Below are 17104 nucleotides of genomic sequence, written 5' to 3'. Positions count from 1 at the left end.
TGCAAACCAAAGTAGTCACCAGCAGAAAAACTGAGCTTGTAATATTTATGAGGGAAAACTATAGCCTAATTTTAGACTTGTGATGCTCCTCCTCAGTAGGTCTATTGGGCCAAGGCCGCTGTGGTAATTAACGTTATTTAGCTTTGAAAGTCTCCCTCAGAAGACATTACTGGCATAGTCTAAACTCAATACTGGAAAAGTAGAAGCATCTAATTTGCCACAATGTATGTTTAAGATACTGCAAGCCCTACAAGCTCTAACTGAACAGCACCATGCTCAAGAACAATGAATCACCAACCTTGCCATTAGTTTCAGACGGCTTTTGTTTCGCAGTTAATGACTACTAAGTGCCCTCAGATCATCTTAAAAAAAAAAGTGTGTTGGCGGGGGTGCTATAAGATAGACATGTAAGTTGTTTTTCCTCTTCTCTTTGCGCTCACTGAATCACAATTTTTTTTCTTAAAAGAACTCAGCCCACTTTAGATACAGCACTAAGTTAGCATCAGAACCAACGTATTTCAAAGAGCATAAGGGTATGTCAAAACTTACTGGGCATCCAATGCACTGTGATTGAGTTCCTGGAGTTTGATTTTGCTGCCTGTGAAGATGTGTCAAAACTGATCTCTCTCTGGGCTCGGCCATTGACCCTGGTATTCCGTGCTATCACATGGAGTAAGGGACATCGGCGTGAGCCTGAAGAGTCCCAGTCTACACTAGGGCAGAAAGTCGATTCTGATGCATCGATTCTAGCTATGCTAATGGTGTAGCTAGAATTGCATATCTGGAATCGACTTTGTTCCCAAGTGTAGACCAGGCCTTAATCACCAAAAGTTGCCTGTCCTGTGAAGTTAAAGTTAAATCTGAATTTTCTTTGGTTTTAAATGGTCATTTTTCAGTAACTATATTTTGAGAGGATTTTTATCCTTAATTTTACTTGTCCTCTTAAACCTAATGTCAGCTTAGTCAAGATTTTATCTGGAAATTTAGATTTACTATGCATCTTTTTTTATCTTGCCTAGATTTAAAGCCAACAGAATGTATTACATTTAATACATTTATTTTACATTTAATAAATTTTATAGTGCCATGACATTTTCTTTTAGGATCCAAGTTACCTTCGCAGGAAGCTATAATGAGCTCCTTGGGTGAAACACATTCTCAGATGATAAATATACAGTAGTATTATTTACAGGCAGATGTCCATGAAAGACCGATCCCTATACTTTGAATTATATTGGACTGATTAGTTACTAATCAGCAGTTTGAAGATGTACATGAAAAAGCTGGTGAGAAGGAATGACTGCTTGAGTGTTGTAAAACAGCTTTAGTGAAAATGGGAATTTGGCTCTTTGGTTTTGACCATAACAACTGTGTTATGCAATGGGTCCATTTACCACCCCTATATTAAACAATGAACTCCACTTAAATTCTTTAGACTTATAGATTACACATAGTATTAAGTGTTGCTGTAGCCATACTTTTGCCAGGAAATTAGAGAGACAAGTAGGTGAGCTAATATATTCCTTGCTTGAAATCTTGTTTCTTTCCCCAGCAGAAGTTGGTCCAAAAAAAGATACTACTTCATCCACCACATCTCACATAGTATTAAACCAGCTAACATCTCGCATAGTTAGTATTAAAGCTCATGGTTTTGTTGGATTGGGGCCTCACGTTGTAAATTCTTCAGGGTAGGATCTTTTTCTTTTTATTTGCTCTGTAAATTACTTATGACACATGAGAGTAGTGTTCAAACAGCATAAAAAAAACTTTTAGTTACACAGAAAAATGTTCATCCTTTCAGCCTTAGGGAATTAACTGGGCATTCACAAGTGTAACAAAGGACTAAGGGATTTAGTCCAAAAAGTTCTTATGACACTGATTCTGCAGTTCCACTAGGATGGGAAAGGACAGAACTGCAGACAGAGAAACAGACATTTTTATTGATTCAGCGGTGAGGTATTCCATTTAGACAGACATTCATAAAGGAAGCTTTTTTGATTTACAGTCCAACTTGCATCTGCTGCAATGAATTAACTGTAAAATAGTGACTTTGCTCTGTAAAATTACATTTGAGTCAGACAATGCCAGATGCAAAGCCACTGGGATTTAAAACACTATTGTAAGTTGATATTGTAGAAATCTCTTTGGGATGAACTGATTTGTTGTTAAATGCACAAAAAAGTAAGGTATTCAGTTTAAATAATTTACTTTTTCTCTCATTGCTACTTACATTGGGATAGCAAAACCCTCCATTTGTTTGATGTCTTTCTTGTTACACCTACCCATTTTTTATTTTGTAGTAAGTTAATTTCAACCCAATAAAACTACTGTACTACAGGAACTCTAGACATGCTTATGAATCATATTCCATTATAATTATAATTCTTTTTCAAATGAAGTTTTTTCCTCCTTTTTTCTTTCTATTTTCTACAGATTTCACTTGGTAAATGAATATTTTAACAGGTATTCTAATTCTATGTCAGTATCTGTTTTCTTCTTCTTTCATTTTTTATTATTAAACTACAACCTAAAGACAGGATCTTTGTTACTTCCTGAGTTTTTCTGCTCCTGCTGTTTAATGCCCATCTGAAGACATAACCCTCTGCCACACAAAAATAACTTTCCTTTACAGTAATCAACTGTGATGTCATGGAGAATTTTAAATCCAGACAAGAAGGAGCATGTGAGCTCAGAGAAGAAAGGTTCCTTTTCTGAGGGGGGGGGGTGTCTAAGGTGTAAAAAATGACCTGGGAGAAATAGAAAATTATTATGTACTATGACCTCATATTGGCATACAAAGCTTTTCAAAATTTTATCTAAATTCTTTAACATTTTGTGTGTGACACAATGGTCTGTATTCAGAAAAGCATATTACTTTAAGCATATTTAAAGCTACACATGTGCTTGTGTATGTTTCATGAATGTGCTCTTATGTAGCACTACTGACCTGCATGCTAGATAGCTCTACAAAGGGGGTGCAGGGAGAATCCGTGAAGTTTCTGTCCACACTAAAGGGTTTTGTTGACAAAACATGAGTTTTGTCGACAAAACCCATGGAGCATCCAGATTCCCAAGATGTTCTGTTGACAGTAAAGCAACAGAATGCAGCCATTTTATCAACAGCCTTTTCCTGCTCCCCATGAGGGATAATGCTTCTGTTGACAGAAAGCTTGTCTGGATGTTTTCGGGGGGCCCTCTGCGAACAGACAGGGCTTTTGGGACATGGGGTTTGCTGTGCTTCTGGTTGGCTGTTTTGCTGATAGAGCGGTCAGGCAGTCTGGCCATTCTGTCGACAGAGTGGATCGCTTTTGCAATCCACTTGGCAATTTGGCTGCCATCTGTCGACAGAAGTTTTGTCGGAAGATATCTTCTGACAGCAAGTTCCACCAACAGAGCCCTCCAATCTGGATTTAAGTAGGAGTCACTCCTCTGTCCCATTATAGGCCACCTCCTCTGAGAGAAGGAGAAAAGAATTGTTGAATAGTAGATCCCCCACTCTCATCCAAATCCCACCTTTATCTGTTTGCTTGTAGTGGGGGGCCTGCAGAGCTGAGCTATGAAGGAAGGCTGAACCACGTGCCCACATCCACTGGAATACTACTTTCCCCTGTACAGAGGAATCAGGACTGCTGTTAAAGGAGCTTCTGCAGTCACAAGGGTCTATTCACTTTTGTAGGGCAGGTAAATACAACTAAAGGATAAATACATGAATTTAACAAAGAGGTGTTTCTAAATCACCAAGCCTCACATCCAAAAGGGAGAGCTCAATACTATTCTGCCTAGTTGGAAATCAAAGAAAAAAATTTCATGCATAAGCCTAATTTATATTATTTGCCATGTACAGTAATGACAGCTGAGAAAATTATGACTCTTCCTTTCAGGGAAACCAGTGGAGGTCAGAAGCAAAAATAAGGATTTCAAATAAATACAGAACTCAGATTGAAGGGTTTTAAAAAGACTTCTGTTAGTGTTTTATAGCATCAGTTTGAAATTTTTAATACATATCCCAGACTAAGAGAAATAATTTTCCTCTTATGAAAACAGATTTAAAACAATCAGTATTTCCAGAACTATCTTTTTTAAAAAAACTGTACATTTAAAAATACTTTAATAGCCAATAATTCAAATGGTTTGGTTAGGTGGTTATTCTGTAGCCCAGACTACCTTTGCCTTTTCTAAACAATAAAGCAAACTACACTGAATCTTCCAAATGACACATGCCACAGCTCACTTATTTTTGATTATTTGGTATCATTGCACATAATTGGATCTGTATGCTCGACAACAATATACATCATCATTAGGGCTTCATAAAAATTCACATACTCTGTTGCTCTCTTCACAATTACATACCATATCAGGATAACAGCTGATGAAATTACAGTAATGATATTAAAATAATAATCCAACATACATTATTTTTAAAAATAAGGGAATGAGCATAATGAAGATCATATTGTTAGAATGGGATGCAGTAGCACTCCAGGGAGAGGGATGCTGCCGTAATATGTTGGCTTACTTGGCTTTGAGACATACTTGTAATGAACAAATTTATCTATATTACACAGTTGCAAGAAGGAGAATAACAGTGATTATTTTTAAAAATCTCATAGGCTGTTATATAAAGAAGAGGTGTTTCTAAGTTGTAGAAAACAACAGCTACTCAGAGCTCAATTCTCATTTGCCTTAACTCCTTCTTTGCGTTGGTTTGGTAAAGTAAAACAGCCCTACAGTGAGTGTAGAAGAACCTTCTGCCTACTTTATGATTCCTTTACGCTGCTGGAGCAATGAGAATCCGGCATAGAGGATTTTCCCCCCACCCCACCCTTGCTTAAGGAGGCTCATCTCTCCCTGGCAAGAGACAGAACCTAGTTCTCTGTTTACACATCATTTACAGTGTAACACCATTGATTTTAACCAATTTACTTCTCAGTTACACTGGTGTACTTAACAGGAGAATCAGAGTCAGTAATTTTTATCTGGAAACTGCAATTACGACAAACACACAAACAACTCAGCAACAATGCTGCCACCTTATAGCTCAGAAGCATACAGTACAAGAGACAGGAAATGCTGAAGTGAACCAATATTTTAGAAAAGAATCTAGAAACCTTATCTGGGTATCTGTCCTAGGATAAACATTTAACAAGATGAAGAGTATAACATTAAAGTTGAACACTGTGTTTAACAAGGGAAGCAGAATTCGAAAATGCTACATGTGCAACTCTGTAGAGCTGCTAAATTGATCACCCTTCAAATGTACTGTCTAAAAAACAGCCAATTACTTGCCTGCACCTAGGGTTCAGTATTAAAAATGTTCAAGAGACTAAATAACCAAGCTTAGCCAATTTACTATTGTCTAGAGACAAAGCAAAGCCACACGGAAAGGAAAGTGTTACTGCATCAGCAATCCATCTGGGAAACAGTTATTTCACAGCACTCAGTTCCCGTTCAAACTAGCAATATTTATCATATGGTTGTTTTACAACCTAAAAGAAGTCTGCATGTCACCCACCACTAAAAATCAGCAGATTTCTACCTTGTTTTTCTAAAGCCCTTGCGGATTTTATTTTTTATTGAGAATACACCACAAGTATTAAGCGCTGTGAAGTCACTTCCTACCTGCACAAAGACATAGAACAAACGTATCTTCCTTTTAACAGGTTTCATATTTACCATCCTCAAAGCTGACTTCAGCTTTGCAAATTGCCATGGAGTACTTGGTGTAACAGAACAGGACCATGGGAAAAGCGTAATAAGAGACAGCATAAATATGAATGGTGCATAGTTAATATCTACAGTATTAATACCATGGATAAAGCACCAATAATATGATATATGCATGAGTGTGTGGTTACAATGTGTGTTAGCTAACATACTGCATTAAATTTTTTTATATAATTTCACAGATTTTGTGTATGGTTGTTTGTTTTAAAAAGAAAAGAGAACAAGAGGATGATGGCAATCAACACTGGTGATAGCTTTTTCAGTGCATCATTAACTGTCAGATGTAATCAATTCACATGTCTTTCCTTGTGGATGCCCAAACTTCAAAACTGCTGTTGCCAAGGGTCTTGAAAAAAACAAGAAGTGTTCTAATACATGTGCCAAATTCTAGCTCTATTAAATCAATGACCCAAACTTTCCCACCAACATCAAGGGACATGGATTTAGGATTCGTTGTTGGGCCAATATTTACTAGTAAGAAATGGCACTGTGTCCTCCACTTGGTTTTATATACATTTATAGAGTGGATATGAACTTTCAGTGCTGCCAGCAACATAATTACTGTACAGCAGTAAGCTTTAAAAAGAACTGACCAATTGCCTCTCACATACCTAAACTTCCATTTCACTTTTCCCCGTAGTAAGTAGAATGAACATTACAAATATTGAGGTAACTATAACTATTACATTAAGGTTAAAGCAACTTCATTTTAAGAGTAAGCATCATATGTGGCACTGTGCAATAGACTCGCATTTTTCCTTTTTTTCTGAAATCTATTCTTTCCTAGAATGGTCTTAACTCTCAATAGAAATATGGCCTGTTCACAATTAAATACCCAGAACACTTATTGTAAAGTAGATTGTAATAATACTGGGGCCAAAACATATGAAAGAATTTTCATTTATTGTTCGGAGATACTTAAATCTCTGATACAAGTCACGCTGGAGCCCAAATGCCATCATTTCCAAATTTAGCCCATTGTAATTAAGTATTGGAGATTTCCTCCAAAATGGTCTATTTAATTGCTTTTGTAGTTTTACCCTCAGCATTATTGTAAGTCTACTTCTGCTGAAGAAAAAAAGTTACTCTTTTTTGTACATGGGTAAGTGTACAAGCAAAAAACAGATCAAGACTATTTGGTGCTCATTAACTATGATGACTTAGATATGGATGACTGATACTACAGCAAGTTTCAGGCAGGCCTTTGAAAGCTCTCCCTACATAGTTTTGCCAATTCACCTCAATCCTGTGCTAGGCCACCCTTTCTCCTCCTGTTGAGTGCCCCAAGTGAGCATTTACAAGCACTTTCCTGAAAGAAAAGACAACTAAATTGCATCAAATGGTGCAGTGGGGTTCTGTGACATGGACAAACATTCCACCAGGAATGAAGTAAGCCTAAACCGGACACAAAAAACAAGTGAAAAAAATACAAACAGGGTTACGTGAATGTAAGCAGAGTTGGCATTATTTTTTCTCATGTGCTTTTCTTGAACTAAAAGTATTTTTTCACCAACCCATTTTCCTCCATATTTTTCAAGTGCAGTATCTATTGGCAAATGAAAAAAACCTGCTTCCTCCTGGAATAAGAATTGTACTTCCTGCACTTTAAAATTCATTTTGTGTTCATAAGAGGTATCCAGATCCAATGTGCACTGTCATCTTCAGCTGTCAGCATCAACGTGAAAACAAGTGTACCGCATTTAAATACAGAGCAGAGAGGAACTGGCACAAAGCAATGGGGGCAAGGTCCGTTCTGATCGCTTGAACTCTGTCAGTCAATAAAAAAATCCTGTCAGTGCCTTTTTTTCTTTATCTATTGCACGCACCATTTTTTTTAACCATTTGCCATGAGTCTGTTCTGGGTCTCTTGCAAAGATGGAGACGAAGAGCCTCCTATGAGACCCACCACTTGCTGCAGGCACATACAATGGCAGGAGTAGGTGTGAAGTGGCAATGGTAGCAGAAGAAAGTGAAGGTGCTCCCTTCAAAAAGGAGGGCATATGGCCCAGAAATAGAAAAAGAAAAAGCTTGGATTAGAAAGCAGGCAGAAAAAAAAAAAAAAAAAGAAAACACCTTACATGTTTTAATGACTATACACTGAAACTGAGTTCTATGAGCAGTGGGCAAACCACCCAATCCCAGCATCAAAGAGCAAAAAGTCAACCAGATAAAATGTTGGAGTTCTATAGAGAGTGTTTCTTAAATGGGGGCCTGCTGATGGGATCCAGCAAGTGAACTCGTGGGGGTCCATAGGAGGTGCTGATCCCTGCCTCTCCTCTACCAAGGCTAAGGCAGACTTCCTACCTGCTCTGCTTCCCCACAGCTCCAGGAAGTATCAGCCAGGTCTCTCAATCAAAATGGGAGTCCTTGGGTTGTTAATGTTTGAGAATGGCTAATACAGAGAATAAATCCTGAAAAATGCAGTAGACTCAGCCTGGATGGCTTGAGTGGTCTTTTCTTATGTTTAAAAAAAATCTATGATTTTTAAATACTGTGGAGATGGGGACCATATATGCAGCAGAGCTGACAGCTGCCATGGGCCCAGGAACCAGATATGTAGGGAAGTCTCAGCTTCATGACCCAGAAGGGGTGGAGCCTCAGGCATAAGGGGCAGCGCCAACCTTCCCACCATCAGCAGGCCTGAATACATGTATCTAGATCAACAGCTGCCATAGCACAAGTCATATCAGACAGCTGGGATCAATGATTATACGTTAAAGTGAGAGAAGGCCTTGCACAGCAAGTTGCATGAGGCCTTGAAGTTAATTGCTTTTACTTCCTTGTGTAAGTGCAGCCATAAAGGCTTTCTATATTTCAGAAGAAATATGAGTACTTAGCTCCTGCTGAAAAAATACACTCTGCAGAGAAGACAGAACACACTCTCCCGCTTCTCTGGCGGCATATATCATCTTTGTGATTAGAGAATGACAACCCTAAGACTGTACTCAGTCCTAAACTAATATAGTCTGGCATCTCTTGCATGCTCTTTGCTGCTGGTTTACATCCCTATCTTCTTAGGGAATCAGCTTCTTGCTGCCAATAAACCTTGATAAGAGAGCAGGAGTTTTGGTATAATGTTTTGTATAAACGCTGGCAGCGGCTATACAAGATCTAGTTGTCTGAAAAATTGCTTTAGCCCTTGGTATTTTTAACCCCCTGCTTTCCAGGCTCTGTGTAAGGCTGTAGCACCCATCCAGAGCATTCTTGTTTGTTTTGTTTTTCTTTCTTCAACTGTAACACTTTTTACTTTTCATTGTCTGTGACATGCTGTAAACAAGTTGAAAATAACAACCCCTTCCCATTTCACCCTCTCCATTTTCAAGCAGTTCATTTTGCACTCTTAGTGCAAAGGGATGCATAATGGATGAGGCAAGCTCTAAGAATCCAGCCTTACTCCACACTAACCCTTTTTTCCTTGAATGAAGTCACAGCTCTTGTTGCCTTTGCTAGACTACAAAATACTAGCACTTTTACGAGGCTCTCACTAGTGCCATAGATACCTATGGCTTAAAGCTTACTTCCTCATTGGTGTTTATCCACTATGTATCCCATGCAAATCAGTCTTCCACAAATTAATACAATAAAAAGAACATCACACAAAGCCCCTCTGGGGAGAGACCATCTCACTGGACAGAAGGGAGGAGGTACTGAATGGGGCCACCAAGTCCACACCATTGGAGAGCAGAAGTCACATGGTGTGTCATAGGAAGAAAGGAGCCCTAGTGCGTTAATGAGTTTGCACAAGATTGATGAAATCAATGCTTCAGGGCAAGAAAGAAAGAAGCAGCAGTATGGTTGCCAGTTTTGGCTGGATGTGTTCCTGGAGGTTTTATCATATGACAGAATCTTTAGCTAAAGTTTAATCTTTAATTCCTTGAGATTCCAGGATTACGATACTGTCAATTTGTCCTGCAGTAACTCAAGAGCATGAGTACCAACCAGGATACCAACCCCAAACTGGCTTGGAGTTGTATACTTAGAGCTCACCAACCAATCATCAAGTGTAAACTCCTCAGACACTATACAGCCATGGAGTCACAGAAAGCCCAAAGTACCCAAGAGGCTTATATCTTGCCACCTAGGAAAGCTCACCTTTGAGACAGATGTGAGAATGTCATTATCCAGCCCTGGCTTAGTTCTAATATAATTCGTTGCCACTTTCTCCTGCTCTGCTGCTGCCTCTGCAGCAACGGTAGGGGCATTCAGTGTGGCTCTTGAGGCATGGATTGTGGGGGTACCCTAAATGTGGGGCAATTTGGTCAGGATCCCCCAAAGCCAAGACAGCTATATATGTGTGTTTCAGATGCAAGTTCAGTAATTTAGGAGTGGTTGCTCCCCCTCTTGTGTAGTGCAATGAATCTTTGAAATTGATTCCTCCAAAGAATCCCTCCAGATCAAAGCCTATTACCAGCCATAAAGTAGGCAACATGGAGCCTGTCTAGAAATGGCGGCATGCTGCTTCCTTCCCTGCTGGAATTCTGTCTGCTCAATATTCCAGTTTCTGCCCCCTCTGGTGCAATTGAATGAACATTAGACACAATTGTCTATCTCCTCCCTCACCATGAGAGCATGAGGCTTATCTCCTCTTCCTGTTAGACTGATGAGTCTGTTTGGAGAATCTGTACATATGTTCTCATTCAGAACAAAGCAGCAGAAATGTAGCACATATTGATCTGACGAAGTGTGTCTGTCCCACGAAAGCTCATCACTGAATAAATCATTTTGTTTGTCTTTAAAGTGCTACATTTCTGCTGCTTTGTTTTGTTGGAGTACAGACTAACACAGCTAACTCTCTGTTACTATATATTCTCATTGTCTTTCAAAATATTTTGGAAGCCATGCCCCAGGTGAAGAGACCACATTCCGTTCCTCAGATGGGTTAATTTATGTGCAGCTGGCAAATATACCTTATGCATTATAATTTCAGTTTACGACTATTACTTTGCATCAGTCGCTTGCACCTACATTATACGACATTGACACCAGACATAACTCTTAGCAGGTACATTCATAACATTAAAGAAATGGGCTGTATTTGAACTTGGCAAGCCAGCTGCAGTTCATTACCAGACATCTGGGAGCCTTTTGACTGCTGTCCTTGGGCTGTTCTTACTATCCTAAAAGCACACTTCACTTTTCAATATGTGAAAGAGAGCACAAAGGCTAAATGAAGTATAGTAAATAATAAATCAAAGTGCCTACAGGTGCACAGCTTCCATTAAATCACAAGCTCAATATTTTAGCAGTTTAAATTATACGTTCCTACATGCTTCACTAAAATTCCATATGCCATCATTTTGTAGATTGCTGTCTCCTGATAGGTTAGCTCTGCACTGCAGTTGGCAGCATGTTTTCCAGGTTGCATGGACAGACACACACTAGTTCAGCTTGAACTAGTGTGTTAAGAACAGCAGTGTAACTGGGGGTTGCACGGGTAGCAGTTTGGACTAACTGCCTGAGTACAAACCCACCTGCATCCCAGATATGTATTCAGGTGGCTGGCCTGAGCTGCTGCTTGTGCTATCCCCATCTACACTCCTATTTTTAGCACACCAGCTCAAGCTGAGCTAGTGCATGTCTGTCTATCCAAGCTGGGCAGCATACTCTCAGGTACAGTGTGGACATACCCCTTGGAGCTATACTCAGAGAGAGTGACAGAGACCCACACTGAGTAAGCATGGGTTATAGATGGTTAATACTCTGCTATCTAGAGTCAGACAGCAGAACTAAGACAGAATCACTTTTCAGCCTGTAGGAACCTCTTAAAATGGTTTGTTCTCAAAACAGACACAGCCTAGTTGCCAAGCTGAAAAGTATTCCGCTCCCAAAAGTCTAAGACTACAGTGTGTGTACGTGAGCTGAGATCCAAACATCTCTTTCCAGAATACAGTCTGCCATGTAAGATCATTAATTTATTTTTTTTAAACAGCAAGACATATTTTTTTTACCACAACCTGTACTTACAGGCTGTAGTGCCTGGTCCAAGACTTCTACCTGTTCAGATTGCAGTAATTTCTAATAAACGCTTGGTGGTCTTAATTTATCAGCTACTAAACTCAAACTCCTGGCACAGAAGCTGTCCACTCTACTCACGAGCCCTCCTCCTCACATTTTTTTGTCTTTCCTGTAAGGGGACTCTTTAAATGACTAGCTTTTAAAATAGTGACCACTTAGATACACAGTAAATCCTTGATTTAATGAACTAATGAGGGGGAGGGGTGTCCAATAATGTCGAAAGTCTGTTAAATCCAAATGATTTTACCATATGATGACACACTGACCTTCCCAGCGCATCACTCACTCCTGTACTCTGCCCTGCCTTCCCCCCCCGCCCCACCCACCCCACTCTTCCCCTCACACCTCCATTGCCCGCTCCCAATATCGGGAGAGAAGCTGCACGCTGGCCTGGCTCCTTCTACTTCTCGCAGCTCTAGGCACGCACAGAGCTGTGGCTCCTCCAGCCCTGGTGGTCCCAGCCACAACAGTGGCCCTGGTGGCTCCTCCAGCCCTCATGGCTCCAGCACAATGGCTCTGGCGAGTCTCCGGCATGCACTTTCTTTGGGGGGGCAAAGGGGGTGGGGTAGGCTGGCGGACAGCTCCCTTTGTTTCTGAAGTCTGCTAAATCGGGGTCTGGGGAACTGAGAATTTACTGTATACTCAATACAACTGGCTCATTTCTCTCCCTACCTGGAACACTGAGATGTTCTAGTAGCAGCTAAATTAAAAGAGATACTGGAAAATGTGTCATCTGTCTTCCAGTGGAGGTCATCACAGACCTTCCATGCTTTGCTAGTGCAAGGCTCCCTCTGCTCCATGGTAGCCTTACATGCAGGTCTTGGTTTGACTCTCCTCTGTGGTAACACATGGGAAACATACATTGCAATTTCAACAACTCAGCTGCAGAGTCAAGAATTTGGCTTTTGTCATGCATCTGTTATCTTCCTTGCATTCCATTCAGCCAGCTACAGCACGCAAGGCAGTAACAAAACTGCAAGCCTAAAGTAGGTGCTCACTTGAGATCATTAACACAGAACAAACTTCCCTACTTGATCAATTTCACATGTAATCACTAGAACTACTCTCCCTGAAGACAAGGGGAGTGAGCTCAGATGTAGCTACCTACCTCATAAAGCTGGAAGGGAGCTTCAGAGGTCATTGAGTCTAGTCCCCTACCCTCACAACAGGACCTATCACCATCCCTGACAAATTTTTTTTTAAATGTATTTGCCCCAGATTCCTAAATGATTGAACTCACAACCCTGGGTTTAGGGAACCAATGCTCAAACCACTGAGCTATGCCTCCCACTCTGGCTAAACACCATTTTTTGGAAGCAGTACCTTTGGTAGTCTGCTAACAGAATATTTTGAATGTGTGAACAAGAAATTAAACATGTAGCTCTGTTAATATTAACAGTGACAGTGGATTTGTAACAACCCAGATATCTGGTATGATGAGTAAAATAACTAAAGCAATAACAAACAGATCAAGAAAGGAAATGTTTAGGGCTAATCTGTTGTTTTGCTTGTGAAGCTGTGGGACTGAGGCACCACAGATTTCATTCCCGGTGCTGCCAATCAAAGATCACATTAGAAGTACTGTCAAAGCAAGTTCTGTGCTGTTGTACACCCAGCAGAAGGAACACAAGCAGTTAGCCTTCTGGGAGAAGTCAAGAAACCCTAGAAGTGGAACTGTATCATGGAATTCAAGCACACTAAGAACACCACGTTTCCTAAGTAATATTATCATGACCCACCACTGTCAAGCCGTGGGACAGACAGTAGAATCCTAGAAGCTAGAAAGGGTGGGGAAGGGAGAAAGGCTATGAAAAGGAAATGGCATAAAAGGAAACAAATAAAAAGGACATGAAGATTCTGTGCAGTTATTAAAACCTGAGACATAGTTGCCCAATAACTAAATAAAAATGTGTCTTATGTTTCCTCTCTCATGATCTTGGGGTTCATTAAAGAACAAACCAGTCAATGAAAAATAAAAGCTTTTAATAAACAAGAGAGCTTCTGTGGTCAACTGCAGCACATAGGTTCGCTTCCAGGGGATGATTCAAAAATTCCTATGTGCATAGTACTCCCCTTATGAGGGAATGTATCTAAATTATAATCTTGCACAAACAGATCTATGTCTTTTTTCCCAAGGGCCCTCTACCCCCTCAAGTTAGCTATTTAACTGAGGTATGTAAGAGCTATCTAGTAACACATACGTTAAGTTTTCAATCCATCTAGTACATTTTCTTAAACTCAGTGTATCAACTATCCAAAGAGGAGAGATCAACAGCACATCACTTTGGAGTGAATAGTCCCTTTCCTCAAACTTCCTTTCTCCAGTTACGTGAGCAAGTCTGCATGAATCTTTCAGAATGTTTAATCTCTCTCTCTCTCTCTTCTTCTCAGTATCATTCTTTCGTTAGAGGCAGAGTTGTTCCCTTACTCCTTGTCAGCATCTCCTTCGTCTGTGGATGATGAATGGTTGCTCAATGAGGAAATGCAAGGGTACACATTTACTATCAGTGTTTTGAAACTCTCTGGGATTGCTCTTAGCTCCCTTCCATTACATGACCTTCACCTGTGTGGACTATATAAGACATTGGATACCACTGTTCTCCACATGGTAGAGATCCCTGAGGCACACTAACATCTGGATTAAAAGATGAGAGATCATAGGGGCTTTGTCAAAATAAGAAAGAGAGGTTACTCACCGTAGTAACGGTGGTTCTTCGAGATGTGTCCCCGTGGGTGCTCCACATTAGGTGTCGGGCTTGCCCGGCACCACAGATCAGATCTTCCAAGCAGTTTCTGCCGGACTGCGCATGCGCCGGTGCGCGCCGCTCCCTTGCGCGCTCCTGGCCACGTGCACGATCCGGTCCCTGCCAGTTCCTTGACCAACCGCCTCGGATGCTCCTGCAAAACACTAAACAGAGATCCGAAGCGTGGAGGATGGAAGGGCAGTGGAGCACCCACGGGGACACATCTCGAAGAACCACCGTTACTACGGTGAGTAACCTGTCTTTCTTCTTCGAGTGTCCCCGTGGGTGCTCCACATTAGGTGACTACCCAGCAGTAACCCAAGATAGGAGGTGGGTAATTGGATTATGTGCAGCTTGTCCCTGAGAGGACCGCTGTCGAGAGACGGGTATCCTCTTGGAATACCCTGTGAAGGGCGTAATGTTTGGCGAAGGTATCATAGGATGACCAGGTCGCCGCTCTGCAAATGTCTTTTAGCGCAACGCCCTTGAAAAAGGCTGTTGATGCCGCCACCGCCCTAGTGGAATGAGCCCTGGGAGTGGCCAGTAAAGGAGTCTTTTTGAGTTCGTAGCACATTTTTATGCAGGATACGATGTGCTGCGAGATTCTCTGCAAAGAGAGACCTTCTCCTTTCGATTTGGGAGCGAGAGAGACTAGGAGTCTATCCGTTTTCCGGAAGGACTTGGTCCTGTCTATATAGAAGGCTAGCGCCCTCCTCACGTCCAGGAGGTGTAGGCGCGCCTCTTTGTTAGAGTTATGAGGCTTTGGATAAAACGAGGGTAAAACAATAGGTTCGTTAATGTGAAACTCAGAAGAAACTTTGGGAACAAAGGCTGGATGCAGCCGTATGGTTACCGCCTCCTTGGAAATAACAGTGCAGGGTGGAGTTGCCATAACTGCCGCAAGTTGGCTCACCCTGCGAGCTGACGTGATTGCGAGAAGAAAGGTCGTCTTTATCGTAAGGAGGCAGAGGGAAACCGTGGCCAAGGGCTCGAACGGTGGTCCCGTTAGCACATTAAGCACCAGGTCCAAGTTCCACGAAGGTGGAAGCGGTTTCCGAGGGGGGTATAGGTTTACCAACCCTTTGAGGAACCTGGTAACCTTGGGATGGGCGAACACCGTGTGCCCTTCCTCTTCGTGTCTGAACGCCGAAATGGCGGCAAGGTGGACCTTTAACGAGGATAGTGAGAGTCCTCCTCTCTTGAGGTCCAGTAAATACTCTAATATCACAGGTATAGGCACCGAAAGGGGGGCTAGCTGTTTGGCAGAACACCATGCCATGAAGCGAGTCCATTTCTGCTTGTAGGTCTTCCTGGTGGAAGTCCTCCTGCTACTTTCTAGGACTTGCTGCACTTCCTGCGTGCATGTGCTCTCTAGGGAGCTCAGCCATGGATTAACCACGCTTGTAGTCGCAGGCCTTGGGGGTGCGGATGCACTATGGACCCCCGGGCTTGCGTGAGCAGATCCGGCGCCACCGGAAGAGGCATCGGTGGACGGTCCGACATGCGCAGGAGTAGGGGGAACCATTGCTGTCGATCCCACGTTGGGACTATCAGGATCATTCGGGCTCCTTCCCTCCTGGCTTTCTGCAAGACTTTGTGGATCAGCACTGTGGGAGGAAAAGCGTAAAGCAGGGGGCCCCTCCACGAGATCACGAATGCGTCCCCCAGGGACCCCCGTCCCAGTCCTGCCCTGGAGCAGAATCGTGGGCACTTCTTCTTGTGTTGAATGGCAAACAGGGCTATCTGGGGAAAACCCCATGCGTGAAAAATTGGTTGTAGCAGATCGGGACGGATCTGCCACTCGTGTGTGAGTGCGAAACGCCTGCTCAGCTGGTCTGCCTTCACATTGTGAGCACCTGGTAAGTACGAGGCTTTCAAGATTATATTGTTGGCGATGCACCAGTTCCATAACCGGACTGCTTCCGCACATAAGGCACGGGACCGAGCTCCTCCTTGCCGATTTATATAAAACACGGTGGAGGTATTGTCTGTACTGATCCCGACAACTTTGCCTTGTATATGGTCTCGAAAGTGTCTGCAGGCGTTGAACACTGCTCTGAGCTCCAGTATATTTATGTGCAGTGACTGCTCCGTGGAGGACCACAGCCCTTGAGTCACCTCTTCGCCCATGTGTGCTCCCCACCCTATGAGGGAGGCATCTGTAGTAAGAAAAACCGATATTTGTGGTTGGTGGAAGGGTACCCCTGTTAGCAAGTTCGTGGGGTTTACCCACCATTGCAGGGATTTGCGCACCTCTGCTGTGGGCGACACCACCCTGTGAACGCTGTGTGCTGCCGGTTTGTATACGCTCGCCAGCCAGTGCTGCATGCTGCGCATGTGTAACCTGGCGTTCTGTACTACGAACGTCGCCGCTGCCATGTGGCCCAGCAGCTGTAAGCACATAAGGACCGGCACCGTAGGGCTGAAGGTGATGACCTGCACGAGGGAGCCGATGGCCCGAAAGCGAATCTCTGGTAGATACACTCTCGCTGTAATAGAATTTATGCGTGCCCCTATGAACTCTATGTCCTGTGTGGGGTCTATCTTTGATTTTGCCAGATTGATAACCAGGCCGAGCGAAGAGAACGTGCCTGCTGTGACGCGTATCATGCGTAGTA

This window comes from Carettochelys insculpta, chromosome 5 (assembly GCF_033958435.1).
Source record: "Carettochelys insculpta isolate YL-2023 chromosome 5, ASM3395843v1, whole genome shotgun sequence".
NCBI lineage: Eukaryota > Metazoa > Chordata > Testudines > Carettochelyidae > Carettochelys > Carettochelys insculpta.
Note: the sequence above shows the minus strand (reverse complement) of the source record.